Consider the following 7252-nt stretch of genomic DNA (forward strand, 5'->3'; position numbering starts at 1 on the left):
GCTTAGAGTGGATAGCACTGAATACAGAGTAACCAAATTGACTAAATGTCATTGGATTATTAGGGAAAATGCACTATGTTTAGTGATAGACAACATAAGTTGGACTATCCTTGTCCAGGTGGGGCACAGCTGGGCCACCATCTGAAGCTGATGGAAGGCACTCTGCTGCACTGAGGCCATCTGAGCCTCAAGCAACAGCAAGGATCCAGAAATACCCTGAAGCTGTGTACCCGCTCCTTGAGAGGGAGAATAACCCCTTCAAGAGCAGGCAGCCTGCCATCCATCTGGACTAGAGAACTACTCCCTAAAAGAGATGCAAAACATGAAGGCTGTAAAACATCACAATAGGCAGAAGAAGAAGAACTGGTGCTGAGACAATATAGTTCTTCTGCTGGGTAAGTGTATAAAGTACGAGGAAAGGTGATGTTGTGAAAGACAATAAACATCATTAATAAGGTTCGACTTCCACTCTCAACTTCCTTTGCCATTCTTTGTATTCTCCTGTAGCAATCCTTTGACTTTGTTGGGGGGTTAAAGAAACAACCATTTGAAAATCGCAGAAGATTTTGATCTCTCCAAAGCATTCACTGAAGCAAATGTCAGTTCAAAGTGAAGGGCAATATCAAGCTTTGGGGCAGAGTCAGGATTCAGGGGGTTCCTTGGGAGTCTGCCCTCCTGGATCAGACCAAAGGCCCATTTCATTCAGCATCTTATGCAAACTGATCAATCAACTGCCTTCAGCAGGATATGAAGGTGGTGGACTGCTTCATTGGAGGTGTTTAAACATGTTGGATGGCCATCAGCCAGAGATTCTTTGGCTGTGATTCCTGCTTGCAGGGGATTGGACTTGATGACCCTTGGGGTCCTTTCCAGCAGTACATTTCAAAGACTATAGGAATGCAACAGCATTCTCCCTATTTGTGATTCCCAGCAAATGAAATTCAGAAGCAACCCTGGAGAGTGACCATTATGGCCAATAGCCACTGATAGCCTTATCCCACAAAATATTAACCAGTATACTACCATATACCTTCTGATCATTCCTGTACTAAGATACATATGTCCCAGTGCATTTAATGTTAACAACTTTTAATTGTCCCTGGAATTTGACAGCCGCGTTGCCAACGCACAGATGGAGTAAGTGACCGGACCAGGCTTCCGTGCCTAGAGAAGGAGGTTAGGAACCTATCCATATGCAATCCTGAAACTGTGTTTGGGACAACAAGAACATTCCAAACTAGGCTGCAAACTAAAAACACTGTTGGTAGAGCCCCTTGAATGTTGTTGTTGTTTAGTCGTTTAGTTGTGTCCTACTCTTCGTGACCCCATGGACCAGAGAACGCCAGGCCCTCTTGTCTTCCACTGCCTTCCGCAGTTTGGTCAGACTCATGTTTGTAGCTTCGAGAACACTGTCCAACCATCTTGTCCACTGTCGTCCCCTTCTCCTTGTGCCCTCCATCTTTCCCAACATCAAGGTCTTTTTCAGGGAGTCTTCTCTTCTCATGAGGTGGCCAAAGTATTGGAGCCTCAGCTTCAGGACCTGTCCTTCCAGTGAGCACTCAGGGCTGATCTACTTAAGAATGGATACATTTGATCTTGATACGTTTGCCCCTTGAATAGATGGGGAATATCCTCCAGATATGCTGGTAATTGCTATGTTTTTTAGTGTGTATTTTATTCTGCTTGTAAGTTGCCTAAATACTATTTTTGTATTAATTGACAAATAATAGCCACAGTATGGGGGTGTACTGGGCAGCAGAATTGAGTTGGAAAGGGGGGGAAAGGTATGTCCCAGTTTCATCTCATTATCAGTGCACAGCATCCAGAATAACATTTCCTTACTGCACAGAATCTGTGGAACTGTGTCGAAGACAGGTTGGCTGCCTGGCAACTGCCTCTCTTAGATTTCTTTCTTTTCTTTTTTAAAAAATGCTTTATTGAAATTAAAAAGAAATAAACAAAAGGGCTATCCTGAAGAAAGAAAATAAAATTATAATATTTGTCACATCACATCACAATGTGTTCTTCTTGGGTTTCTAACAACTTCTCGCCACCCCATCATGTATCTACCACTTAGTCTATCTAGTACACTACAGTACTTATTTTCATTTTCTTTTGTTAATTTTCATCAATATTATATTCTCTTATAATTATCCATCGTACCATAGAAGTCATTCAACGCCTGCCACTGACGTCATGTTATTACAGTAATCCTTAAGATATTTTTGTACGTGTTCCATTTCCTAATAAATGTTTGATCAGTATGACCTCTTAAGTTTTTCTGTCATTTTTGCCAACTCAGCATAATCCAACGGTTTACTTTGCCACTCCAGCTTTGTCGAAATTTTATGTCCTTTCCAATTCATAGTGATTAATATTCTTGCAGCTACCGTGGCATACAATAATATTTCTCTCGCATTTTTAGGTATGTCTTGGCCTAGTATCCTCAGAAGGAAAGCCTCCAGGTTTTTTTTTTTTTATGAAGGATACCTTAATCATTCTCTTGAGCTCATTATAAATTACATCCCAAAATTCCTTTATTTTCTTACAGACCCACCACATCCGCACATCTCCAGCATTCACTTGAAATGTTCTTACACATTTTAGATAATTTTAGTAGTGTTAAGTACCAGCGGAATTGCATCTTCATAAAATTGTATTTCAAGGTGTAGTCGGTACATTTTGGAGAGAGTTTTTACTTTAGAGTTGATCAGTTCTTTTTGTCAGTACGCCTTTAAACCGATGTCCAGGAACTGGACTTAATAACTGGTTCTGCCCCGTGCACTGGACTCAAAACTGCTTTGTGAGGCCCTGTCCCGGAGTGCTATGATGGGGTCCTGGAGAAGATTGCGGAGATCAAGAAGGAGATCGCCCAGACCCAGAAGAACAAAGGTTTGGCTCCTCCTTAGGACGCACCAGCTGAATGGAAGAGGCTACCCCTTGACTGGGACCTTTTAATCACCTGTTCGGCAGGCAGAAGTTCAGCAGGTGCGGCTTTTCTCAGAAAAGCTTCGCCTGCTGAGTTTTTGCCCCGAGAGGGTTAAAAACAATAATAGGAGCTCTAAGGCCCTGGGCTGGGCAATGGCAGAGGGTTGAAGCTGTTTTTGTGGGGTTGGCAGGGTGTGGATTTATTTTATTTATTGCCATATTTTTCGCTCTTTTGGACACACTTTTTCCCCTCCAGAAATTAAGGGGAAATGTGTGTGCGTCCTATGGAGCGAATGCAGGCTCCTTGGCTTCAGCAATAGCAACGCGAAGCCTCCAAAGTGCAAAGGGAGTGCTTCCTCTGCGCTCCGGAGGCTTCGCGTTGCTTTCGCTGAAGCCTGGAGAGCGAGAGGGGTCAGTACACACCGACCCCTCTCACTCTCCAGGCTTCAGGGATAGCCGCCTGAAACCTTTGGAGCGCAGCGCGAGTTCCCGCTGCGTTCCGGAGGCTTCAGGTTGCTTTCGCTGAAGCCAGGAGAGTCTTGCTCTCCCGGCTTCAGCAAAAGGAACCTGAAGCCTGCGGAGCACAGCGGGAACTCGCGCTGCGCTCCAAAGGCTTCAGGGATCTTTGAGGCTGGCGGTGGGGGAAAGCAGCGCTGCTTCCCAACCTGGACACACAGAACGCACCTTGTTTTAGAGGGGGAGAACAAGAAAAAAAAAATTCTCCCCCTCTTTGCGCAGCCGGAGGAGAAATGGAAGGTGCTCCGTTTCTCCTGCCGCTTGTTCTCCCCCTCTAAAATCAGGTGCATCCTATGGTCCAGTGCATCCTATAGAGCGAAAAATACAGTAGATTTATTAAGGGAGGGAATGAACTGAAGGGTTGCGGGCAAGTGGCTCTTCAGATGGGCTCCTACAGCACCTGCATGCAAAGTTTGTGTACCAAGTGTGTCACATTTGTTTGCCCCGCACTGCCTTTTTGTTATCGCTATTTTGCTTAAGCACTTTATGTGTCCCCCTTCGGTATAAATACATTTGGGGAAGCAAAACAAGTGTGGCGGCAAGGTAGCTAGGGGACTTTAAAAAGCGAGGAATAGGACGGTGCATTAATAAAAAAAAACACCTGTGCATTGTGAGCACCAGACTCATGCAGAATATAAATAACGCGGAAGCTAGCTGTGAAGCATAACCCCTTTTATTTCTAATAGCTACTACAAACTAACGAACTGCTGGCTTGCATGAGTGTTACATCTCCCTCTCAGCCATCTAGTCCCAACATAGATAAGACTGTCTCCACACAGAATCAGGCGGTCAGGAGAGGAAGAGTAGAAGAGCAGTTTCTGCCCCCTCCTTTCTCAAAACATCAGATCAGGAGATTCTTGCAATGGGAGGGATGAAAATATCAACACTTTTTCCAAACTGGAGGGTTCCATCGCAAAACCATTTCTTTTGTCTAGTTTAAATACCTCGTGAAGTTGGTGATACTGTAACCAACCTGACAGATGTTCCCTAATTTCTTTGAAGTTTTTTAGTTTCAGCTGATTTCCTTCCTCTTTTAATAATACTTTGTATATTGGCCAATTCCCTTTCATATATATTTTTCTTCACTGCTAGTGCTGCTCTTAGATTTCAGGGAATGATAGATCCAAACAGACTAAAGCCAGCCTTGGAATTGTATCCTGTACTTCTGACTCTGTATATGCAAAAGCGTAGGAAATGTCTGCATTGGATAGCCTCCTGTTGTAACCCATGGCTGCTGTAGTGGGCGCTCTTACCCATGTAATCTTGAAATCATACATTTTCTTTGGGAATGTTGTTAATTCATAATCGGAGGTAAGAGCCAAGCGGTTCAGCAAATTGAAAATGATCCTACAGAATCCTACAGATTCTGCTGAATTGCATTTATTTCAACAAGGTAGGGTTGCCGTATTTCAAAAAGTGAAAATCCCAACACAAAAGTTGTTGAGCTTTTCCCAGACATTTCTGTGAATTCCACTTTTTGCAATGGCCAAATCCCAGCTATGTCTGGGAAATTCCAAATGTATGGCAACCCTACAATATAACCAACCATGGTTATATTTTCAGAGCAGGGGCAGCCAACGGGAGGCCCTTTAGATACTGCTGGACGCCTGCCCGCCCATCCTGTGCCACTGAGGCTTATGGGAGTTGAGTCCAACAACTTCAAGAGGTCTGCAGGATCCCCACCCCCACCCCCTTCTTTCTCTCAAGTGTTATGACAGAGTAGCACCCACCTGGGCATCCTCTAGTTCAGGGGTCAGCAAACTTTTTCAGCAGAGGGCCAGTCCACTGTCCCACAGACCTTCTGGAGGGCTGAACTATATTTTTGGGGGGCGGGTGAACGAATTCCTATGCCCCACAAATAACCCAGAGATGCATTTTAAATACAGTGGTACCTCAGGTTACATACGCTTCAGGTTACAGACCCATTAACCCAGAAATATTGCTTCAGGTTAAGAACTTTGCTTCAGGATGAGAACAGAAATTGTGCTCCAGCGGCACGGCAGCACCAGGAGGCCCCATTAGCTAAAGTGGTCTTCAGGTTAAGAACAGTTTCAGGTTAAGTACAGACCTCTGGAACGAATTAAGTACTTAACCCGAGGTACCATTGTAAAAGGACACATTCTACTCATGTAAAAACACCAAGCAGGCCCCACAAATAACCCAGAGATGCATTTTAAATAAAAGGACACATTCTACTCATGTAAATACATGCTGATTCTTGGACTGTCCGCGGGCTGGATTTAAAAAGCAATTGGTCCGGATTCGGCCCCCGGGACTTAGTTTGCCTACCCATGGTCCCTTCTGCAAAGAAGTTGGTGCTGAAGATCAGTGTTTGGCTCCTGTGAATGAATGAACCTATCAGTTGCCTCAAGGTTCAGTTTCAACACACTTTTTTAACATCTGAATCAGGGGAAGGGAATCTTCTGCAGCCCAAGGGTGGGTGGGGCCTGAGGCCTATGTGAGTGAAGCAATTGATGCAAAGTTTCCCTTTGTACAGAACACCCTCTCCCTTTCTACACACACTCTACCTGCCATGTGGACAAGCAAGAGTCCAAGGACACATTACAAACAGGCAAGGACCTTCAAGGAGAGGATGAAGTATGGCTGGTGAGGGACATGGATTGGAGAAAGGGGGTGTCATCTGGGAATGGTTCTGGGGGCCAGATAGCAAGGACTGGAGGCCACGGTTGGCTCCCAGGCCTGAGGGCTCCTAGCCTTGATCTAAATGAAATGTGAAGTGCTGTGTCAGCACTGTGACAATGAAACATGGCAGTATCACTACAGTTGAGGATGTTTAGCCTGGAAAAGAGGCGACTCAGAGGAGATATGGACTATTTCAAGGGCTGTCCCATGGAGGATGGAGCAACCATATTTTCTGCTGCTCTGGAAGGTAGGACCCAAACCAATGGATTCAAGTTACATGAAAGGAGAGTCCGACTAAACCTCAGGAAGAACTTTCTGTCAGTAAGAGCTATTCAACAGTGGGACGGATTTCCTCTGGAGGTTGTGGACTCTCCTTCCTTGAAGGTCTTTAAGCAGAGGTTGGCTGGCCATCATGGATGCTTTTTGTTGAGATTCCAGAATTGCAAGGGGGCTGGACTAGATGACCATTGGGGTCCCTTCCAACTATACAATTCTGTGATTCTTTGATCCACAGGAAAACGCTGCATCCACACTTCCCTGTGGCAGCTGGGGCTCATAAGGCAAAGGACACGTTAGCCTATGGTAGGCAGAATACGAACCAAGGGCAGGTAGAGTCAGCACAGATCGCAATACTAGCCCCATTTACCTGAGAGTATGCCCCAGTGAACATAAGAACCCCCTGAAAACGTTTAGGGAAAGATTGCTTTTATCTTCAACAACATGTCGCAATCCAACATGACTCAGAAGGCAAGTGTCTCACAACACTTTAGTCCTGATAATTTATGTTCCTTGAGTGATTCTTATACATGTTGAGGACTAACTTAAATCATGCTTACGTATGCATGCCAGAGGTTCTTTTATTTTGTGGCATTCCAAAATTTTAGAATTCTAAATATAAAAATAAATATAATGAATTAACATATAATAATTAAAACCAAAAATCATTTTGGGATAGTCTTTGTGCCTTTGGTGGTCCTTTAGCTGCTCGTCTATTGGGAAAATGTGACCAGATTTGTCTACTAAAAGGTCAAAAACTTTAAACCTTATCTGCTGCCAGATTCCTGCAGGGACATTTTATCATCTGTAACGGGGAAAAGGCATTGTGTACACATTTATTCTACCACATTGTATAATCAGGTCTCTACACTGCATAATTGGCTCTCCG

This window comes from Podarcis vaucheri, assembly GCF_965113315.1.
Source record: "Podarcis vaucheri genome assembly, chromosome: 1".
In the NCBI taxonomy this organism is placed as follows: domain Eukaryota; kingdom Metazoa; phylum Chordata; class Lepidosauria; order Squamata; family Lacertidae; genus Podarcis; species Podarcis vaucheri.